The sequence below is a fragment of the Oncorhynchus keta genome, chromosome 29 (genome assembly GCF_023373465.1).
Source record: "Oncorhynchus keta strain PuntledgeMale-10-30-2019 chromosome 29, Oket_V2, whole genome shotgun sequence".
NCBI classification, from domain to species: Eukaryota; Metazoa; Chordata; class Actinopteri; order Salmoniformes; family Salmonidae; genus Oncorhynchus; species Oncorhynchus keta.
The window spans coordinates 7,188,249-7,212,409 of record NC_068449.1 but is presented as its reverse complement, the minus strand read 5'-3'; the positions used below and the strand labels follow the sequence as shown (position 1 = coordinate 7,212,409).

At 44.4% G+C, this 24,161-nt stretch overlaps 1 protein-coding gene and 1 long non-coding RNA gene across 9 annotated transcripts in view; one reads left to right on the top strand and one right to left on the bottom strand.

Annotated features, from left to right (window-relative positions):
* Positions 1–998, bottom strand: part of LOC127913562 (uncharacterized) — a 2,951-nt gene extending 1,953 nt beyond the window's left edge. For both annotated transcript variants that reach the window (XR_008086046.1, XR_008086045.1), the window contains exon 1: positions 1–998. This exon is cut by the window's left edge and continues 8 nt beyond it. This is a non-coding gene — a long non-coding RNA (uncharacterized LOC127913562).
* The window catches only part of LOC118362260 (calcipressin-3-like), a 96,726-nt gene that overhangs the window by 6,172 nt on the left and 66,393 nt on the right, over positions 1–24,161 (top strand). The gene's annotated exons all lie outside the window — the stretch shown is intronic.

Here is a 24,161-nt window from a genome sequence, read left to right as displayed (position 1 = left end):
CTCTGTTCCCTCTTTCGTTACCTCACTCCCTCTGTTCCCTCTTTCGTTACCTCACTCTCTCTGTTCCCTCTCTCGTTACCTCACTCTCTCTGTTCCCTCTTTCGTTACCTCACTCCCACTGTTCCCTCCCTAGTTACCTCATTCTCTCTGTTCCCTCTCAAGTTACCTCACTCTCTCTGTTCCCTCTTTCGTTACCTCACTCCCTCTTTTCTCTCTCATTTTCTCTCTCTATCCCTCCCTCTGTCTCTTCAGGCAAGTGATAAACAACACACAATCATGCAACTAAAATTGGCACCAAATGCACCTTTAAATGATTCACTCTCCCTTTTAATGCCCCTTTAAATGAATCACTCTCCCTTTTAATGCCCCTTTAAATGAATCACTCTCCCTTTTAAATGCCCCTTTAAATGAATCACTTTTAATCCCCCTTTAAATGAATCACTCTCACCTTGAATGCCCTTTAAATGAATCACTCTCACTTTGAATGCCCCTTTAAATGAATCACTCTCACTTTGAATGCCCATTTAAATGAATCACTCTCCCTTTTAATGCCCCTTTAAATTAATCACTCTCCCTTTTAATGCCCCTTTAAATTAATCAAAATCACTCCACTTTGTGAACTTGGTTGTTTGTACATCCTTCCCTCCCCATCATTTTATTCCTGACGTTATATAGATTCACAATGGCTTTTTTCCAGCTTTAATATTGCAGATAAGGGCACAATCTATCAATGTAATTTTCTGCATCAAAGTTCTTGGCATACTGACCTTCATGTCTTAAAGTAATGATGGACTGTTGTTTCTCTTTGCTTATTTGAGCTGTTCTTGCGATAAGATGGGGCTATCTTCTGTACACCACCCCTAACCTTGTCACAACACAACTGATTGGCTCAAATGCATTAACCTCTTGGATTTAGAGGGCGCTATTTTAATTTTTGGATGACAAACGTTCCCGTTTTAACCTGTTGCGACGCACAATCCCGTATCCAGGAGTGTAATTATCGCCGCAAGCTCATTAGCATAACTCAACGTTAACTATTCATGAAAATCGCAAATGAAATGAAATAAATATATTAGCTCTCAAGCTTAGCCTTTTGTTAACAACACTGTCATCTCAGATTGTCAAAATATGCTTTTGAACCATAGCTAAACAAGCATTTGTGTAAGAGTATTGATAGCCTAGCATAGCATTTAACCTTAGCATTCAGCATGCAACATTTTCACAAAAACAAGAAGGCATTCAAATAAAATCATTTACCTTTGAAGAACTTCAGATGTTTTCAATGAGGAGACTCTCAGTTAGATAGGAAATGTTCAGTTTTTCCAAAAATATTATTTGTGTAGGACAAATCGCTCCGTTTTGTTCATCACGTTTGGGTAAGAAAAAACCTGAAAATTAAGTCATTACAACGCAAACTTTTTTCCAAATTAACTCCAAAATATAGACAGAAACATGGCAAACGTTGTTTAGAATCAATCCTCAAGGTGTTTTTCACATATCTATCGATGATAAATCATTTGTGGCAGTTTGGTTTCTCCTCTGAAGAAAATGGAATGCGCATGGACCTGGAGATTACGCAATAATTTCGACGGAGGACACCGGGCGGACACCTGGTAAATGTAGTCTCTTATGGTCAATCTTCCAATGATATGCCTACAAATACATCACAATGCTGCAGACACCTTGGGGAAATGACAGAAAGTGCAGGCTCATTCCTGGCGCATTCACAGCCATATAAGGAGACATTGGAACACAGGGCATTCAAAATCTGGACCATTTCCTGTATGAAATTTAATCTTGGTTTCGCCTGTAGCATTAGTTCTGGGGCACTCACAGATAATATATTTGCAGTTTTGGAAATGTCAGAGTTTTTTTTTTTCCATAGCTGTCAATTACATGCATAGTCGAGCATCTTTTCGTGACAAAATATCTTGTTTAAAACGGGAACGTTTTTTATCCAAAAATTAAAAGAGCGCCCCCTAACTCGAAGAAGTTAAACAAGATATTTTGTCACGAAAAGATGCTCGACTATGCATACAATTGACAGCTTTGGAAAGAAGACACTCTGACATTTCCAAAACTGCAAAGATATTGACTGTGAGTGCCACAGAACTGATGTTACAGGCGAAACCCAGATAGAAATCCAACCAGGAAGTGCCGCATTTTTTGAAACCACCTCATGCCAATGACTCCTTATATGGCTGTGAATGAGCTACGAATGAGCTTACGTTTTCCACGCATTCCCCAAGGTGTCTACAGCATTGTGACGTCTTTTTAGGCATTTCATTGAAGAATGGCTATAAGGGACCATATATAGCATGTGGTCACATGGTGTCTCCCGCAGAAAATCTTGCGTAAAATACTGAGGTAGCCATTTTTCCAATCACTTCTTATGAGAAACCAACTGCCTTGACGTATATATTATCGAATATATTTGTTAAAAACACCTTGAGGATGGATCCTAAACAACGTTTGCCGTGTTTCTGTCGATAGTATGTAGCTAATTTTGAAAAAAGTTTGGAGTTGTAGTAGTAGCATTTTTCGGTCGATTTCTCAGCCAAGCATGATGAAGAAACGGGAGCTTTTTCGCCTACAAAAATAATATTTTTGGAAAAAAGGAACATTTGCTATATAACTGGGAGTCTCCTGAGTGAAAGGATCCAAAGTTCTTCAAAGGTAAATTATTTAATTTGGTTGCTTTTCTTATTTTCAGGACCACCCATACGAAAATGTTGCCATGACTGCCAGTAAAAGAGCCTAAATGGCATATATATTAATTTGGTTGCTTTTCTTATTATGCCATGACAAATGACAAACTTACACAAATGCTTGTCGAGCGTTGGCTGTAACGCATATTTTGAAAATCTGAGATGACAGTGTTGTTAACAAAAGGCTAAGCTTGTGTTTGAATATATTTATTTCATTTCATTTGCGATTTTCATGAATAGGAAAAGTTTCTAGGGGTATTTATGTCCGTTGAGTTATGCTAATGCGTTTGAGGCTATGATTACGCTCCCGGATACGGGTTTGCTCGTCGCAAGAGGTTAAGAAGGAAAGAAATTCCACAAATGAACTTTTAACAAGGCACACCTGTTAATGGAAATGCATTCCAGGTGACTACCTCATGAAGCTGGTTGAGAGAATGCTAAGAGTGTGCAAAGCTGTCATCAAGGCAAAGGGTGGCTACTTTGAAGGATCTTAAATATTAAATATATTTAGATTTGTTTAACACTTTTTTGGTTACTACATGATTCCATATGTGTTATTTCCTAGTTTTGAGCCAATCAGTCTTCACTATTATTCTACACTGTAGCATATAGTAAAAATAAAGTCAAACCCTTGAATGAGTAGGTGTGTCCAAACTTTTGACTGGTACTCTATATCTTACTAGATTCAGGATATTTAAGCCTCTATATATCCACTAGTTTTAATATAACCATATTATTTGTAATTTCCATAAGTGTTTGAGGGGGATAGTTGTATAGTGATTTCCTTTACGGTCCATTAAGGAATCGTATTATAATCTCCCACCGTAATAATTGAGTCATGTATTAACTGTAAGCTCGCTAAATCATTATATTTTCATAGAAGGATCATCTTTTAAAGGATCTGCATGGGATGAATATAGCTCCCCCCAGCCCTTTTTCCATACAACTTTGTCTAATGGTGTATAATGATTTTCCTGTAAACAGAATATATTATATTCCTTCTCTTTTAGCCAGGTAAAGACTGATCTTCTTTTCTTATTATCTACTAAGCCATTACAATTATAACTAGCTGTACTTATTTCACCACTGACCATACTGAACATAATACGTTTTGATTATACTTGCCATAATATAACCCGATAAAACCTCCCCCCATCCCAAGTTGGGTTGTCGTTCCAGTGACAGGCTGATCAGCACACATGGATCCTAGGACTTTAATATATAGGGGCCCATCCTTTAAAAAGAGCACATGGTGCCACCTACAGCACAGAACCAGATTAACAGCCAACATCATTTGGAACGCCTTCACCTCGGTTCTACTGCATCTAGTTATATAAACATGTATACTGTGCCTTCGGAAAGTATTCAGACCCCTTGAATTTACCATCGTTTTGTTAGGTTACAGCCTTATTCTAAACTGTATGAAATAAAATAAATGTTCCTCATCGATCTACACACAATATCCCATAATGACAAAGCAAAAACGTTTTTTTTTTAGAAATGTTTGCTAATTTATAAAAAAATAAAAAAATAAATGAAACATCACATTTACAGACCCTTTACTCAGTACTTTGTTGAAGCATCTTTGGCAGCGATTACAGCCTCGTGTCTTCTTGGGTATGACGCCAAAAGCTTAGCACACCTGTATTTGGGGAGTTTCTCCCATTCTTCTCTGCAGATCCCCTCAAGCTCTATCAGGTTTTTTTTCTGGTTTTTTTTCTGAACGGTGGATCAGCCTAATATTGCGGAAAGAATGTTGCTTCCAATGTAATTGTCTGCATCATTTCCAATCCCCCATATTTTTGGGGTAAATATATATATCCATACACGCATGCATATATATATACACATATATACATACACATACCTATATAGACATACTTTTTAAAAGAATATACCTTTATTATTATTCCCCGCAAACCCTTCCGCCGATCCCCCAATTGGAGTAAACAAAAAAACACTTCTGCTTCTACCTTCAATCCATACATCTTATACACACTCTACAGACACAGTCTACTTTACAATAGTTCTCTCTTGTTTGTTCTTAGTCCTTCCTCTATTTCTGATGTCCATCCAGTTTCTATTTGTAACTATGCTATTTCACAAAAGCTCCGAACCTATATACATTCTACAGATCCCTTATGTCCTACATTGTTTATCTTGTTATTAGTCCCACCCTTCAGCTCCACTCAACCCCTCCCATCTGTCTCTCAACATCATCCATTTCGGATTTCTACTTGCCATATATTTTTCAACTGTGCTGTGATGCTTCACAAAGGAATTTAACCTTCCTATTCTCATAGCTTCTACAGATTGTAAATTAAAAATAAACATTTTTGCTAAAATAAAAAGCTCTGTCAGGTTGGACGGGGAGCATTGTTGCACAGCTATTTTCAGGTCTATTTTCAGGTCGTTGTCCTGTTGGAAGGTGAACCTTCACCGCAGTCTGAGGTCCTGAGCACTCTGGAGCAGGTTTTCATTAAGGATCTCTCTGTACTTTTCTCCGTTCATCTTTGCCTGACTATTCTCCCAGTCCCTACCACTGAAAAACAGCAGCATAATCTGTGGTGGAAAATCGGATCAAATACAACGCATACCAGAACTTTGTGAAATCAATCAGGCTTTAATACAACAGTATAGCAAGCCGGAGTGGTCCGCGGAACACACACCTTTTCCAGAGCCCTGGCTCCAGTATTTATCCACATATTGCATATGAGCCCATCCCACATGTAAAATAAGTTTACATTCCAATCCGTGCATCCTGCTTGTTCAGCTCAATAATGCTCATACCTGCTTTCCGTCAGATTATAATGATGACAAGACCCTTGCTGTTCCTGCACTTAACTAAATGCATTCTTTTGTTTGTGTATTATCTAAGATCAGCAGACTATGTGTCTCCTCAGTTTCTAGCGTGTCCAGCTATACTAAAAATACTATACATTCCTCTATTTTACAGCCCTATGCTTTGACTCTGCACTTAGCTCAATATGTTCCTAAAAATATGCGAACTATGTCTATTGGTCATCAGTTAGTCATTTGACTGACCCCCTCCTTTGTATATCCCTCTGGCCTTGGTATGTCCAGCTATCCTAGCACCTGTGTCACCTTCCCTTCATGTAGTCTGTTTTTAGTGTTCAGCTATTCTATACATCTTATGCATTTGTCTATGTGTTATATTTGCTCCCACAGATGCTGCTACCACCATGCTTCACCGTAGGGATGGTACCAGGTTTCCTCCAGATGTGACACTTGGCGTTCAGGCCAAAGAGTTTAATCTTGATTTCATCAGACCAGAGAATCTTGTTTCTGATGGTCTGAGAGTCCTTTAGGTGCCTTTTGGCAAACTCCAAGCGGGCTGTCATGTACCTTTTACCGAGGAGTGGCTTCTGTCTGGTCACTCTACCATAAAGGCCTAATCGGTGGAGTGCTGCAGAGATAGTTGTCTTTCTCTCCACAGAGAAACTCCGGAGCTCTGTCAGAGTGACCATTGGGTTCTTGGTCACCTCCCTGACCAAGGCCCTTCTCCACCAATTGCTGAGTTTGGCCGGGTAGCCAGCTCTAGGAAGAGTCTTGGTGGTTCCAAACTTCTTCCATTCAAAAATGATGGAGGCCACAGTGTTCTTGGGGGACTTCAATAATGCAGAAATGTTTTGGTACCCTTCCCCAGATCGGTGCCTCGACACAATCCTGTCTCAGAGCACTACGGACAATTCCTTTGATCTCATGGCTTGGCTTTTGCTCTGAGAATGCACTGTCAACTGTGGGACTGTATATAGACAGGTGTTAGACTTTCCAAATCATGTCCAATCAATTGAATTTACCACAGGAGGACTCCAATCAAGTTGTAGAAACATCTCAAGGACGACCAATGGAAACAGGATGCACCTGACCTTCATTCTGAGTCTCATAGCGAAGGGTCTGAGTATTTATGTAAATAAGCTATTTCTGTCTTTAAAAAAAAAAAACATTAACTAAATTCTCAACCTGTTTTCACTTTGTCGTTATGGGGTATTGTGTGTTGATTGCTGAGCAAATCATTTTATTGAATACATTTTAGAATAATGCTGTAATGTAACACAATGCGGAAAAGGTAAAGGAGTCTGAATACAGAAATTATTTTCCGAAGGCACTGTATATTAAAAAAAATCCTTCATATTTTAAGTTATTCCCACAATTGACAAATAATGGGCATAATAATATAAGCACTTCTATGAAGGATTGTTGCTCATAACAACGGTCAGTAGTAGGAATTCTACATGTTTGTCAACATATATGGGATTCATACACGCACCCCACCCCACCCCCCACACCCCACCCCACCACACCCCACCACTCCCCCCCCCTCCCCTCCCCTCCCCTCCCAAACAAACACATCTGCTCCTCTCTAACCCCTTCCACCCATAGATCGACCTACACCCCCCCACGCACACACACACACACACACACACACACACACACGCACACGCACATGCACACATACAAACGCAAATGTGCAACAGTCAAATGTGCAACAGTTGTTCCAACCCCAACTCAAGAGAAGACTTGATGTGTGAATGCGTTTAACTGTTTAAGAAGGCATGCAAAATTGATTAACCAATATCTAGTCCGAGCAGATGGAGCCCAGCCACACACGCTCGTCCCCTGTTGTGACCCATCTTCACAAGCACCTCTGTGCAGTCAGACCATTTGATCATTCTGTGCCGCCAGGGCCACAATAATATACCTCCTCTTTAATCGTCCGAGTGCGACTCCCTTCTTATGGGTTACTGCAGCCAGTGTTTGTCGGCACTGCCACTACCTGGGTGGGTGTAAACCACTGGAATTCCTACCGGCCAGGTCCGAGGACGTTAAGGTTCTCATTAAGCAGCTTTGAAAAATCCTTGTATATTATGTTCACCATTCCGGGGGCTTTGGCTTTTAGACAAACCTTGCCAGGCAGGCTCAGAATCTTGAGGGGGCGGTTCTGATCTCATTTAAATTGCACAACAAATCTGATAACTATAATGTGGACTTTCCAAGATACAGTTTATGTCATCCTATCACCAGTAATAATGTCTCAGATGACAACTGATCTGACATCATATTCTTTAAGTATGAAGGCATATTTTCAACTGGTTGGATTACCGAAATAGGGTTCTGGTCCCCACCCTTTTGATGTTTTCAGACTCTCTCTATGTTAACAAAGGACTTTCTAAGAGTCACTCTGTTGAGTAGAGAGAGAGGAAAGGGGGAAAGGTATTTATGGAGGTTATAAACCTCAACAGGCCAACGGCATGACAACATCATGGGAAAATCCAAAACATTGTAGACAAGTCTCAAGTTTCATCCTCCAGAGCAAACGGCTGATTTCCAAACGCCTGAAGGTACCACGTTCATCTGTACAAACAATAGTACGCAAGTATAAACACCATGGGACCACGCAGCCGTCATACCGCTCAGGAAGGAGACGCGTTTTGTCTTCTAAAGATGAACGTGCTTTGGTGCGAAAAGTGCAAATCAATCCCAGAACAACAGCAAAGGACTTTGTGAAGATGCTGGAGGAAACAGGTACAAAAGTATCTATATCCACAGTAAAATGAGTCCTATATCGACGTAACCTGAAAGGTCGTTTAGCAAGGAAGAAGCCACTGCTCCAAAACCGCCATAAAAAAGACAGACTACGGTTTTCAACTGCACATGGGGACAAAGATCAAACTTTTTGGAGAAATGTCCTCTGGTCTGATGAAACAAAAGTCGAACTGTTTGGCCATAATTACCATCGTTATGTTTGGAGGAAAAAGGGGGAGGCTTGCAAGCCGAAGAACACCATCCAAACCGTGAAGCACGGGGGTAGCAGCATCATGTTGTGGGGGAGCTTTGCTGCAGGAGGGACTGGTGCACTTCATAAAATAGATGGTTTCATGAGGATGGACAATTATGTGGATATATTGAAGCAACATCTCAAGACATCAGTCAGGAAGTTAAAGCTTGGTTGCAAATGGGTCTTCCAAATGGACAATGACCCCAAGCATACTTCCAAAGTTGTGGCAAAATTGCTTAAGGACAACAAAGTCAAGGTATTGGCGTGGCCATCACAAAGCCCTGACCTCAATCCCATAGAACATTTGTGGGCAGAACTGAAAAAGTGTGTGCGAGCAAGGAGTCCTACAAACCTGACTCAGTTACACCAGCTCTGGCAGGAGGAATGGGCCAAAATTCACCCAACTTATTGTGGGAAGCTTATGGAAGGCTACCCGAAACGTTTGACTCAAGTTAAACAATTTGAAGGCAATGCTACCAAATACTAGTTGAGTGTATGTAAACTTCTGACCCACTGGGAATGTGATGAAAGAAATAAAAGCTGAAATACATCATTCTCTCTACTATTATTCTGACATTTCACATTTTTTAAATAAACTGGTAATCCTAACTAACCTAAAACAGAATTTGCACTAGGATTAAATGTCAGGAATTGTGAAAAACTGAGTGTAATCAGTTGAGTGTAACCGGGTCTCTAATCCGGACGCTTATAAGAAATCCCGCTATTTCCTCAGACGAACCATCAAACAAGCAAAGCATCAATACAGAATTAAGATTGAATCCTACTACACAGGCTCTGATGCTCGCCAGTTGTGGCAGGGCTTGAAAGCTATGAAGGACTACAAAGGGAAGCCCAGACGCGAGCTGCCCAGCAACACGAGCCTAACAGACCAGCTAAATGCCTTTTATGCTCACTTCGAGGAAAGCAACACTGAAGCATGCACAAGAGCACCAGCTGTTCTGGATGACTGTGTGATACTGCTCTCGGTAACCGATGTGAGCAAGTCCTTTAAACAGGTCAACATTCACGAAGCCGTGGGGCCAGATGGATTACTAGGATGTGTACTCAAAGCATGCAAGGACCAACTGGAAAGTGTCTTCACTGACATTTTCAACCTCTCCCTGACTGAGTCTGTAATACCTACATGTTTCAAGCAGACACCATAGTCCCTGTGCCCTAGGAAGTGAAGGTAACCTGCCTAAATGATTACCGACCCGTAGCACTAACATCAGGAGCCATGATGTGCTTTGAAAGGCTGGTCATGGCTCACATCAACAGCATCCTCCAGGATACCCTAGACCCGCTTCAATTCGCATACCGCCCCAACAGTTCCACAGATGACGCGATCTAAATCGCACTCCACACTGCCTAGGTCAGTGAACTGGCAGTGGTGCCAGGACAACAACCTCTCCCTCAATGTGAGCAAGGCAAAGGAGCTGATCGTGGACTACAGGAAAAGGCGGGCCGAACAGGCCCCATTAAACATCAGCGGGGCTGTAGTGGAGCGGGTCGAGAGTTTCAAGTCCCTTGGTGTCCACATCACCAACGAACAATCATGGTCCAAACACACCAAGACAGTCGTGAATAGGGCACGACAAAACCTATTCCCCCTCAGGAGACCAAAAAGATTTGGCATGGGTCCCCAGATCCTCAAAAAGTTCTACAGCTGCATCAACGCCAGGTATGGAAACTTCTCGGAATCTGACCTTAAGGGGCTACAGAGGGTAGTGCGTACGGCCCAGTACATCACTTGGGCCAAGCTTCCTGCCATCCAGGACCTATATAATAGGCGGTGTTGGAGGAAAACTCATAAAATTGTCAGAGATTCCAATCACCCAAGTCATTGACTGTTTTCTTTGCTACCGCACGGCAAGCGGTACCGGAGCTCCAAGTGTAGGACCAAAAGGCTCCTTAACAGCTTCTACCCTCAAGCCATAAGACTGCTGAACAATTAATCAAATGGCCACTGGACTATTACATGGGCATCATCAGCATCAGCATTTGTGGGTTCGATTACATTCTCAAAATGGACAGAAACACATAACTTTCTTCTGAAACTCTTCAGTCTATTCTTGTTTTGAGAAATTAAGGCTATTCCAAGTGAGAAATTGCCAAGAAACTGAAGATCTCGTACATCGCTCTGTACTACTCCCTCACAGAACAGCGCAAACTGGCTCTAACCAGAATATAAAGAGTGGGAGGCCTCGGTGCACAACTGAGCAAGAGGACAAGTACATTAGAGTGTCTAGTTTGAGAAACAGTCCTCAACTGGCAGTTTCATTAAATAGTACCAGCAAAACACCAGTCTCAACTTCAACTGTGAAGAGGCAACTCCGGGATGCTGGCCTTCTAGGCAGAGTTTCAAAGAAAAAGCCAAAATCTCAGACTGGCCAATAAAAAGAAAAGATAGGCAAAGAACACATCGTTGAGCCTGGTGTTTTGCGGGTACTATTTAATGAAGCTGCCAGTTGAGGACCTGTCTTTCATCCCGTCGTTATGGAGTAACAGCTAATACTGCTAATACTTCATTTTACAGCCCGGTTAAAGCTGTTACCTTCCTTGTATTTACATGGTATTAACTAAGAAATTGTGGTAACAATGAATGCTAATCTGGTACTTACCTGAAAGGATTCAACATTACTTGGAAGTACCATTTGGTATCAGAATAGTAACTACCGGGACCTCCCGAGTGGCGCATCGGTCTAAGGCACTGCAGTGCTTGAGGCGTCACTATAGATCCGGGTTCGATCCAATGTCGTATCAGAATATGAGGGGTGTGTGAGGGAGTATTCAGTTAGTAACGAGAGAGAAGGGTGGCGGCGGAGTGGTTTAGGGAAAAGGTCAGGAAGGCTATTAAGACCGCCCGATATAGAGACTTTCAGAGATGCTTACAGTGCTGCTGGCAGGAACAATACTTGTAGGCTACTTTCACTGTCTATGGTGATTCAGGAAGACCCACTATCACAAAACAATAGCACAATGCTTTTTTGTGGTGCAGACATGCAGCACTACCATGGAACAGAAGTGAAGCATCGGTAGTGCAGGGAAAAGTCCATTCTTAGTAACCCCACAATATGTAAAGTGCTTTGAACACCAGGAAAATCCTAATCTAAAGTAATTATATAAAGTTTAAAGGGACACTTCGGGATTTTGGCAAGATTAACTCCCCAGAGTCAGAGGAACTTGTGGATACCATTTTTATCTCTCTGTTTTCCATTATAAAGGAAGTTAGAGGTAGTTTCACAAGCCAATGCTAACTAGCGTTAGTGCAATGACTGAAAGTCTATGGGTATCTGCTAGCATGCTCATTGCCAAAATCTTGAAGTATCCCTTTAACTATAATCAGAGAACATCATTACCATGATGGCATTGTATTGCCATTGTGCACTATGGAATGTAAACTTCAGCTCATTACATCAGTGTTGGGGTCAGCTACTCACTACGTCAGGGTTGGGGTCAGCTCACTACGTCAGGGTTGGAGTCAGCTCCTCACTACATCAGTGTTGGGGTCAGCTACTCACTACGTCAGGGTTGGGGTCAGCTCACTACATCAGGGTTGGGGTCAGCTCACTACATCAGGGTTGGGGTCAGCTCACTACGTCAGGGTTGGGGTCAGCATACTACGTCAGGGTTGGGGTCAGCTACTCACTACATCAGGGTTGGGGTCAGCTCCTCACTACGTCAGGGTTGGGGTCAGCTACTCACTACGTCAGGGTTGGGGTCAGCTCACTACGTCAGGGTTGGGGTCAGCTCCTCACTACATCAGTGTTGGGGTCAGCTACTCACTACGTCAGGGTTGGGGTCAGCTCACAACATCAGGGTTGGGGTCAGCTCACTACGTCAGGGTTGGGGTCAGCTACTTACTACGTCAGGGTTGGGGTCAGCTACTCACTACATCAGGGTTGGGGTCAGCTCACTACGTCAGGGTTGGGGTCAGCTACTCACTACGTCAGGGTTGGGGTCAGCTACTCACTACATCAGGGTTGGGGTCAGCTCCTCATTACGTCAGGGTGTGGGTCAGCTCACTACATCAGGGTTCGGGTCAGCACACTACGTCAGGGTTGGGGTCAGCTCACTACGTCAGTGTTGGGGTCAGCTCCTCACTACGTCAGGGTTGGGGTCAACTCCTCACTACGTCAGGGTTGGGGTCAGCTCCTCACTACGTCAGGGTTGGGGTCAGCTCCTCACTACGTCAGGGTTGGGGTCAGCTCCTCACTACGTCAGGGTTGGGGTCAGCTCCTCACTACGTCAGGGTTGGGGTCAGCTCCTCACTACGTCAGGGTTGGGGTCAGCTCCTCACTACGTCAGGGTTGGGGTCAGCTACTCACTACGTCAGGGTTGGGGTCAGCTACTCACTACGTCAGGGTTGGGGTCAGCTCACTACGTCAGGGTTGGGGTCAGCTCACTACGTCAGGGTTGGGGTCAGCTCACTACGTCAGGGTTGGGGTCAGCTCACTACGTCAGGGTTGGGGTCAGCTACTCATTACGTCAGGGTTGGGGTCAGCTACTCACTACATCAGGGATGGGGTCAGCTCACAACATCAGGGTTGGGGTCAGCTCACTACGTCAGGGTTGGGGTCAGCTACTTACTACGTCAGGGTTGGGGTCAGCTACTCACTACATCAGGGTGTGGGTCAGCTCACTACATCAGGGTTCGGGTCAGCACACTACGTCAGGGTTGGGGTCAGCTCACTACGTCAGGGTTGGGGTCAGCTCACTACGTCAGGGTTGGGGTCAGCTCACTACATCAGGGTTGGGGTCAGCACACTACATCAGGGTTGGGGTCAGCTCACTACGTCAGGGTGGGGGTCAGCACACTACGTCAGGGTTGGGGTCAGCACACTACGTCAGGGTTGGGGTCAGCACACTACGTCAGGGTTGGGGTCAGCACACTACGTCAGGGTTGGGGTCAACTCACTACGTCAGGGTGTGGGTCAGCACACTACGTCAGGGTTGGGGTCAACTCACTACGTCAGGGTTGGGGTCAGCACACTACGTCAGGGTTGGGGTCAGCACACTACGTCAGGGTTGGGGTCAGCACACTACGTCAGGGTTGGGGTCAGCTCACTACGTCAGGGTGTGGGTCAGCACACTACGTCAGGGTTGGGGTCAGCACACTACGTCAGGGTTGGGGTCAACTCCTCATTACGTCAGGGTTGGTGTCAGCTCACTACGTCAGGGTTGGGGTCAGCTCCTCACTACGTCAGGGTTGGGGTCAGCTCCTCACTACGTCAGGGTTGGGGTCAACTCCTCATTACGTCAGGGTTGGGGTCAGCTCACTACGTCAGGGTTGGGGTCAGCTCCTCATTACGTCAGGGTTGGGGTCAGCTACTCATTACGTCAGGGTTGGGGTCAGCTCACTACATCAGGGTTGGGGTCAGCACACTACGTCAGGGTTGGGGTCAACTCCTCATTACGTCAGGGTTGGGGTCAGCTCACTACGTCAGGGTTGGGGTCAGCTACTCACTACGTCAGGGTTGGGGTCAGCTACTCATTACGTCAGGGTTGGGGTCAGCTACTCACTACGTCAGGGTTGGGGTCAGCTACTCACTACGTCAGGGTTGGGGTCAGCTACTCACTACGTCAGGGTTGGGGTCAGCTACTCACTACGTCAGGGTTGGGGTCAGCTCCTCACTACGTCAGGGTTGGGGTCAGCTACTCATTACGTCAGGGTTGGGGTCAGCTACTCATTACGTCAGGGTTGGGGTCAGCTACTCATTACGTCAGGGTTGGGGTCAGCTACTCATTACGTCAGGGTTGGGGTCAGCTACTCACTACGTCAGGGTTGGGGTCAGCTCACAACATCAGGGTTGGGGTCAGCTACTCACTACGTCAGGGTTGGGGTCAGCTACTCATTACGTCAGGGTTGGGGTCAGCTACTCATTACGTCAGGGTTGGGGTCAGCTACTCACTACATCAGGGATGGGGTGAGCTCACAACATCAGGGTTGGGGTCAGCTCACTACGTCAGGGTTGGGGTCAGCTACTTACTACGTCAGGGTTGGGGTCAGCTACTCACTACATCAGGGATGGGGTCAGCTCACTACGTCAGGGTTGGGGTCAGCTACTTACTACGTCAGGGTTGGGGTCAGCTACTCACTACATCAGGGTTGGGGTCAGCTCCTCATTACGTCAGGGTGTGGGTCAGCTCACTACATCAGGGTTCGGGTCAGCACACTACGTCAGGGTTGGGGTCAGCTCACTACGTCAGGGTTGGGGTCAGCTCACTACGTCAGGGTTGGGGTCAGCACACTACGTCAGGGTTGGGGTCAGCACACTACGTCAGGGTTGGGGTCAGCTCACTACGTCAGGGTTGGGGTCAGCACACTACGTCAGGGTTGGGGTCAGCACACTACGTCAGGGTTGGGGTCAGCTCACTACGTCAGGGTTGGGGTCAGCTCACTACGTCAGGGTTGGGGTCAGCACACTACGTCAGGGTTGGGGTCAGCTCACTACGTCAGGGTTGGGGTCAGCTCACTACGTCAGGGTTGGGGTCAGCTCACTACGTCAGGGTTGGGGTCAGCTCACTACGTCAGGGTTGGGGTCAGCTCCTCACTACGTCAGGGTTGGGGTCAGCTACTCACTACGTCAGGGTTGGGGTCAGCTCCTCACTGCGTCAGGGTTGGGGTCAGCTCCTCACTACGTCAGGGTTGGGGTCAGCTACTCACTACGTCAGGGTTGGGGTCAGCTCCTCACTACGTCAGGGTTGGGGTCAGCTCCTCACTACGTCAGGGTTGGGGTCAGCTCACTACGTCAGGGTTGGGGTCAGCTCACTACGTCAGGGTTGGGGTCAGCTCACTACGTCAGGGTTGGGGTCAGCTACTCACTACGTCAGGGTTGGGGTCAGCTCCTCACTGCGTCAGGGTTGGGGTCAGCTCCTCACTGCGTCAGGGTTGGGGTCAGCTCCTCACTACGTCAGGGTTGGGGTCAGCTCCTCACTACGTCAGGGTTGGGGTCAGCTCCTCACTGCGTCAGGGTTGGGGTCAGCTCCTCACTACGTCAGGGTTGGGGTCAGCTACTCACTACGTCAGGGTTGGGGTCAGCTACTCACTACGTCAGGGTTGGGGTCAGCTCACTACGTCAGGGTTGGGGTCAGCTCCTCACTACGTCAGGGTTGGGGTCAGCTCCTCACTGCGTCAGGGTTGGGGTCAGCTCCTCACTACGTCAGGGTTGGGGTCAACTCCTCATTACGTCAGGGTTGGGGTCAGCTCACTACGTCAGGGTTGGGGTCAGCTCCTCATTACGTCAGGGTTGGGGTCAGCTCACTACGTCAGGGTTGGGGTCAGCTACTCACTACGTCAGGGTTGGGGTCAGCTACTCACTACGTCAGGGTTGGGGTCAGCTCCTCACTGCGTCAGGGTTGGGGTCAGCTCCTCACTACGTCAGGGTTGGGGTCAGCTACTCACTGCGTCAGGGTTGGGGTCAGCTACTCATTACGTCAGGGTTGGGGTCAGCTCCTCACTACGTCAGGGTTGGGGTCAGCTCCTCACTACGTCAGGGTTGGGGTCAGCTCACTACGTCAGGGTTGGGGTCAGCTACTCACTACGTCAGGGTTGGGGTCAGCTCACTACGTCAGGGTTGGGGTCAGCTCACTACGTCAGGTTGGGGTCAGCTCCTCACTACGTCAGGGTTGGGGTCAGCTACTCACTACGTCAGGGTTGGGGTCAGCTCACTACGTCAGGGTTGGGGTCAGCTCACTACGTCAGGGTTGGGGTCAGCTACTCATTACGTCAGGGTTGGGGTCAGCTCCTCATTACGTCAGGGTTGGGGTCAGCTCCTCACTACGTCAGGGTTGGGGTCAGCTACTCACTACGTCAGGGTTGGGGTCAGCTACTCACTACGTCAGGGTTGGGGTCAGCTCACTACGTCAGGGTTGGGGTCAGCTCACTACGTCAGGGTTGGGGTCAGCTCACTACGTCAGGGTTGGGGTCAGCTACTCATTACGTCAGGGTTGGGGTCAGCTCCTCACTACGTCAGGGTTGGGGTCAGCTCACTACGTCAGGGTTGGGGTCAGCTACTCACTACGTCAGGGTTGGGGTCAGCTCACTACGTCAGGGTTGGGGTCAGCTCACTACGTCAGGGTTGGGGTCAGCTCACTACGTCAGGGTTGGGGTCAGCTCCTCACTACGTCAGGGTTGGGGTCAACTCCTCATTACGTCAGGGTTGGGGTCAACTCCTCATTACGTCAGGGTTGGGGTCAGCTCACTACGTCAGGGTTGGGGTCAGCTCACTACGTCAGGGTTGGGGTCAGCTCACTACGTCAGGGTTGGGGTCAGCTCACTACGTCAGGGTTGGGGTCAGCTCCTCACTGCGTCAGGGTTGGGGTCAGCTCATCACTACGTCAGGGTTGGGGTCAGCTCACTACGTCAGGGTTGGGGTCAGCTCCTCATTACGTCAGGGTTGGGGTCAGCTCACTACGTCAGGGTTGGGGTCAGCTCCTCACTACGTCAGGGTTGGGGTCAACTCCTCATTACGTCAGGGTTGGGGTCAGCTCACTACATCAGGGTTGGGGTCAGCTCACTACGTCAGGGTTGGGGTCAGCTCCTCACTACGTCAGGGTTGGGGTCAACTCCTCACTAGGTCAGGGTTGGGGTCAGCTCACTACGTCAGGGTTGGGGTCAGCTACTCACTACATCAGGGTTGGGATCTATTCGAAGTAAAGTCAGTCAATTCAGGGAGTAAACTGAAATTCCAATACAATATTTGAAAAAGGTGATTTTATTTTCAATGTCTTCTCAATAAACCAAAAAGGATCAACTATTCATTTTAATTTGTAGAAAAAGGAGGAAGGGACACGCTACTAAGGTACACAATAGTACATTTTGGTAGACAGAAGGGGCTCTTTAGTAAAAGGGGTAAATTGGTCATCAAAAAGAAAGGAGGACCAAGGCACTCTTCATAAAATTAATTAAAATGCCTTTATTTGTATGGCATGTTCAATAGAAACAAAGTTGAAAAAATCTGACGCGTTTTGGTTGCATGGCCTTCGTCAGGGAGTACAAAGAAATAATACAATGTCCTCTTTTGAACAGCTTTTCCAATCAGCCCTAATTGAAAGAGGGAGTGGTTACACAATTGATTGGACAACACCTAGTAAGCAATACTATACACATTAAAAGGTGAAATACTGTAGCTATGTTATCATAAAAATACAACTCCAAGCTTGAAGTATCAGAACACTTAGAAAGGTAGTTCTAACCTTAAATATGACTGGGAGAAGTGTCAAGAATAAGAAAGCAATATATTCCATAGAACACTGGAGCACAGCAAAACATGAACAACAGTCTTAACATAACTGAGGACAATTGAGCAAAATGTCCACTAGATGACAGCAAATAGACCCATCACGACCTTACAGGATGGGTGAGAAATCCATATCTTCATTTAAACCAGGGTATTTAGTGGCCTGTAGTTTGTAAATCCAAAGACTTTCCCTTTGGTATAGCTGTTTCAGACGGTCCCCTTTTCTAATAGAGGATGGAATATGATCAATACCCATGGCTTGGGTATTAAAAATCCTACAATGTGATTTTCTGGATTTCTTTCTCATTTTGTCTGTCATAGTTGAAGTGTACCTATGATGAAAATTACAGGCCTCTCTCATCTTTTTAAGTGGGAGAACTTGCACAATTGGTGGCTGACTAAATACTTTTTGGCCCCACTGTACAGTATATATATTTATTTTATTTATATTATTATCATTTAATTTTTTTTTTCATTCACAAAAGTAGTGCCTTTAATAGTGCTGCATTAACGGACCGGTATAGCATCTGTAGCGCGGGCAAGAATATTTTTTCAGCACCCCCATTGAAGATACAGTTAAAAAATATATAAATGTTTACAAAATCTACGCAGCACCCCCACCCCCAAACTACTTCCCGCAGCTATGTGTGCAGCAGAGCCATATAGAACAGAGACTAGTGTCCTGGCCAGTGTGTTTGTTTGTATCGAGAACAGTGAGGTGACACCAGACAGAAGGATAGAGGGGATTGTGGAGAGAGAGAGCTACTGTGCTGCATGTGTTAAGTTGTCCGTCTATTTTTGGGACTCTGTCCCAGGGGGGAACGTGCGGGAGGGTGCGCAGTTGACTGAAGGTCATCTAGGGCTGGGCGATATGGACAAATATCATATCACAATATGTTTTTTAAAATTAGGTGGTATTTGAGAGTATTTTATGTTTTTTTAATAATAAAGGTTATAAATGTGTTTTATGAGTAGTTCATGACCCTAGGGTGGCAAAACATACATTATAAGTGATTTCAATGGGTCTTTCTCCATTCTGGTTGTTTTATACTGTTCAATTCAACTTCAACCCACATTTTTAAAAATATAATTTTCAAGAATTATTCTAATTCTATAATTAAAACATAATAGTGGGCACTTTGAATACAGTGTTGTTTGACATGACAACAAATTAAAATGCCAGAGAGGAGTTATTGTGACAGGGTAGGAACCAACGTGTTGATAAGTGTTTCCTAGGGGACCTTATAATCTTTAGCTACAGTGAATGTGTTCTCTTAGCAACTTCATGTAGCTAACATATTCTTGGTTTGCGTATTCCTCTTTGATTTATTAGATACTTTTGCACAAACAAAATGTCAATGTACACTACCGGTCAAAGTTTTAGAACACCTACTAATTCAAGGATTTTTCTTTATTTTTACTATTTTCTACATTGTAGAATACTAGTGAAGACATCAAAACTATGAAATAATACACATGGAATCATGTATTAACCAAAAAAGTGTTAAATAAATTAAAAAGATTCTTCAAAGAGCCACCCTTTGCCTTGATGACAGCTTTGCAAACTCTTGCCATTCTCTCAACCAGCTTCATGAGGTAGTCACCTGAATGCATTTCAATTATATATAATATATATAATAATATAATATAATATATAATAATAAATAATATAATATATGCCATTTAGCAGACGCTTTTATCCAAAGCGACTTACAGTCATGTGTGCATACATTCTACGTATGGGTGGTCCCGGGGATCGAACCCACTACCCTGGCGTTACAAGCGCCATGCTCTACCAACTGAGCTACAGAAGGACCACAATTAACAGGTGAGCCTTGTTAAAAGTTAATTTGTGAAATTTCTTCATGCGTTTGAGCCAATCAGGTGTGTTGTGACCAGGGTTGCAAAGGATCGGAAAACTTCAGGAATTTTTCCTGAAATTTTCCATGGGAAGTTAAGCCTGGGAATTTGGGGAATTTTGCTTAAATTAATAAAAAAAAAGTTAGCTTATAAAATTGAAGCTTTTTTGTGGGATACACATAAGCTAATTCTAGGTCTTATGTCATATTTTGGTTAAACTATCCCCAATTCAATGGAATTGCGACCCTCTGCATGCACAGTGTATTCTTCCATCACATGTACAGCTGATTCTCAAGATCTTGCACACTAATGAGATGCTATTGAGCCCTCACTACTACACTCTCTGAGCCAAGGACTACATGCTTTCTGGTAAGTTTTGATTACAATACTGGCTGGGGTGAATATATTTTAAATTACATACATGATTTTATGTTAACTAGTAAATAGTAGCCTACAACAAAATGTGTATAAATCATTTTTACTTGTTAACCATTTCTGCTAGTTCGTTTTTGCTACCATGTAGGTTTTAGCTAGCTTGAGCCTGCTAACTAAGGAGTGTTAATTCACATGTTTCCAAACATGTTTCATTTTTGTATGCAACCAGACATGCTTTATCTACTCATTTGCTGGATGCAGAGTTCAACAGAGTTCAAGTGAAGGTCAAGCAAGTCATAGAGAAAGCAGACTGTATTGCAATCATCTTTGATGGGTGGTTGAAGTTTGTGGGCAAGGAATAATTAACTACATCATCTCCACCCCTCAACCAGTATTCTACAAGAGCACAGACACAAGGGATAACAGACACACCTGTCTCTACATTGCAGATGAGCTAAAAGCAGTCATCAATGACGGACCACAGAAGGTATTTGCACTGGTGACAGACAATGCTGTGAGCATGAAGGCTGCTTGGTCTAAAGTGGAGGAGTCCTACCCTCACATAACACCCATTGGCTTTGCTGCTCTTTCATTGAATCTGCTCCTCAAGGACATCATGGCACTGAAAACAATGGATACACTCTACAAGAGAGCCAAGGAAATGGTTAGGTATGTGAAGGGTCCAAGTTATAGCAGCAATCTAACTCACCAACTCACCGCCACCGGAATGGAAGACCCAGAGTTACCTCTGCTGCAGAGGATAAGTTCATTAGAGTTACCAGCCTCAGAAATTGCAGCCCAAAAGACACAGCTCAACATCAACTGTTCAGAGGAGACTGCGTGAATCAGGCCTTCATGGTTGAATTGCTGCAAAGAAAACACTACTAAAGGACATCAATAATAAGAAAATACTTTCTTGAGCCAAGGATCACGAGCAGCGGACATTCGGTCTGAAGTCCAAATTGGACATTTTTGGTTCCCACCTCTGTGTCTTTGTGAGACTTGGTGTGGGTGAACGGATGATCTCCACATGTGTATTTCCCACTGTAAAGGAAAGAGGAGGAGGTGATATGGTGTGGGGGTGCTTTGCTGGTGACACTGTCTGTGATTTATTTAGAATTCTCCATCCCATGTGGTTTAGTGGGACTATCATTTGTTTTTCAACGGGACAATGATCCAACACACCTCCAGGCTGTTTAAGGGCTATTTTTACCAAGAAGGAGAATGATGGATGGAGAGCTTCATCAGATGACCTGGCCTCCGCAATCCCCCAACCTCAACCAAATTGAGATGGTTTGGGATTACTTGGACCATAGAGTGAAAGAAAAGCAGCCAACAATTGCTCAGCATATGTGGGAACTCCTTCAAGACTGTTGGAAAAGCATTCCAGGTGAAGCTGGTTGAGAGAATGCCAAGAGTGTGCAAAGCTGTCATCAAGGCAAAGGGTGGCTGTTTGAAGAATCTCAAATAAATTTGGATTTGTTTAACAGTTTTTGGTTACTACATGATTCCATATGTGTTATATATTAAAGCATAGCAGCTAACTGCTATGCTTTATCTTGGTCAGGTCACAGTTGTAAATGAGAACTTGTTCTCAACTGGCCTACCTGGTTAAATAAAGGTGTTCTCAACTGGCCTACCTGGTTAAATAAAGGTGTTCTCAACTGGCCTACCTGGTTAAATAAAGGTGTTCTCAACTGGCCTACCTGGTTAAATAAAGGTGTTCTCAACTAGCCTACCTGGTTAAATAAAGGTGAAATAAAAATAATAAAACATTTCATAGTTTTGATATCTTCACTATTATTCTACAATGTAGAAAATAGTTTTTAAAAATACAGAAAAACCCTTGAATGATTAGATGTTCTAAAACTTTTGACCGGTAGTGTAGGTCTACACCATCACTGGTATTATCAGGCTCTTTAGCTAATTATGTTTGTGCTGATTCAGTACATTTATTAGTGAGCTAGCAATTAGCATCAGCAGCTAACAAGATTTATGCCCAAGTTGCTATAAAAATACAAACCAGCTGTTTGCAGATGTAACAAACAACAATCTAATAGTGTAATTATAGAACACTAGTGTATTTACAGATCATTAGGTAAGTATTGAGACTCCTTTACCTTTTCCACATTGTGTTACATTATAGCCTTATTCTAAAATGTATTAAATTAAACATTTTGCTCATCAATCTAAACACAATTCCCCATAATGACAAAGTGAAAACATGTTTTTAGATTTTTTTGGCAAATGTATTAAATATTTTTTTAAACAGAAATACCATATTTACATAAGTATTCTGACTTTTACTATGAGACTCGAAATTGAGCTCAGGTGCATCCTGTTTACATTTGATTGGAGTCATCCTGTGGTAAATTAAATTAATTGGACATTTTGTGGAAAGGCACACACCTGTCTGTATAAGTTCCCACAGTTGACAGTTCTGTCAGAGCAAAAACCAAACCATGAGGTCAAAAGAATTGTCTGTAGAGGTCCGAGACAGGATTGTGTTGAGGAACAGATCTGAGGAAGGGTACCGAAAATGTTCTGCATCATTGAAGGTCCCCAGGAAGATAGTGGCCTCCGTCATTCTTAAATGGAAGAAGTTTGCAACCACCAAGACTCTTCCTATAGCTTGCTGCACAAACTGAGCAAACGGGGGAGAAGGACCTTGGTCAAGGAGGTGGCCGAGAACCCGATTGTTTGGAGTTTGCCAAATTTGGCAAATGGCACCTAAAGAACTCTCAGACCATGAGGAACAAGATTCTTTGGCCTGAATGCCAAGTGTCACATCTGGAGGAAACCTGGCACAATCCCTACGGTGAAGCATGGTGGTGGCAGCATCATGTTGTGGGAATGTTTTTCAGCTCCAAAAACTAGTCACGATTGAGTGAAAGAGGAAGGGAGCAAAGTACAGAGAGATCATTGATGAAAACCTGCTCCAGAGCGCTCAGGATCTCAGACTGGGTCGAAGGTTCACCTTGCAACAGGACAACAACTCTAAGCACACAGCCAAGACAACGCAGGAATGGCTTCGGAAAAAGTCTCTGAATGTCCTTGAGTGGCCCAGCCAGACCCCGGACTTGAACCCGATCGAACATCTCTGGAGAGACCTGAAAATAGCTGTGCAGCAAATGGGAGGAACTACCCAAATATAGGTGTGCCAAGCTTGTAGCTTCATTGCCAAGATGACTTGCGGCTGTAATCGCTGCAGAAGGTGCTGAGTAAAGGGTCTGAATACTTATTTAAATGTGATTTTGAAGGTTTTTTATATTTAATAAATTAGCAAAAACGTCTAAAAACCTGTTTTTGCTTTGTTATTATGGGGTAATGTGTGTCAATTTTTTAAAATTCATTTTAGAATAAAGCTGTAACGTAACAAAATGTGGAAAAAGTCAAGGGGTCTGAATACTTTCTGAATGCACTGTATATTAAGAAGCAAAGTGAAAACTGCATCGTTGTCATTAACATGTTGCATGTTGCATGTGCTGCATTGATCATGCAGACTGAATGCAAGTGTCTCGTGGTCAAGGAACAACAAATGTGCTCCTTGAGTGTCAGGGGGTGGGGCTAAATCTTTGGAAAGCGGCATGGAGAGGGAGCGAGACAGAGATGACTCAAGTAGCAAAGTAAACTATAAAAATGGATGTTAGTCATGGCATATCACATTTAACAAACCAAACGTTCAAATACCATTATAGGAGGTAAAGTAAAATCCTAAACCGGTCCGTACATCAATACAGGTATATCGTAAAATACAGTATTACCGCCCAGCTCTAAGGTTACCCATGATGCAGCGCAGATTGCATCCATCTTCCATCCCTCCTGCGGTCTTCTTGTAATGGGTAATCTCTTTGGTGAGGTGAGCCTGCCTCTGGGTCAAGTCCATGGTTATGTAATGGGTAATCTCTTTGGTGAGGTGAGCCTGCCTCTGGTGAGCCTGCCTCTGGGTCAAGTCCATGGTTATGTAATGGGTAATCTCTTTGGTGAGGTGAGCCTGCCTCTGGTGAGCCTGCCTCTGGGTCAAGTCCATGGTTATGTAATGGGTAATCTCTTTGGTGAGGTGAGCCTGCCTCTGGTGAGCCTGCCTCTGGGTCAAGTCCATGGTTATGTAATGGGTAATCTCTTTGGTGAGGTGAGCCTGCCTCTGGGTCAAGTCCATGGTTATGTAATGGGTAA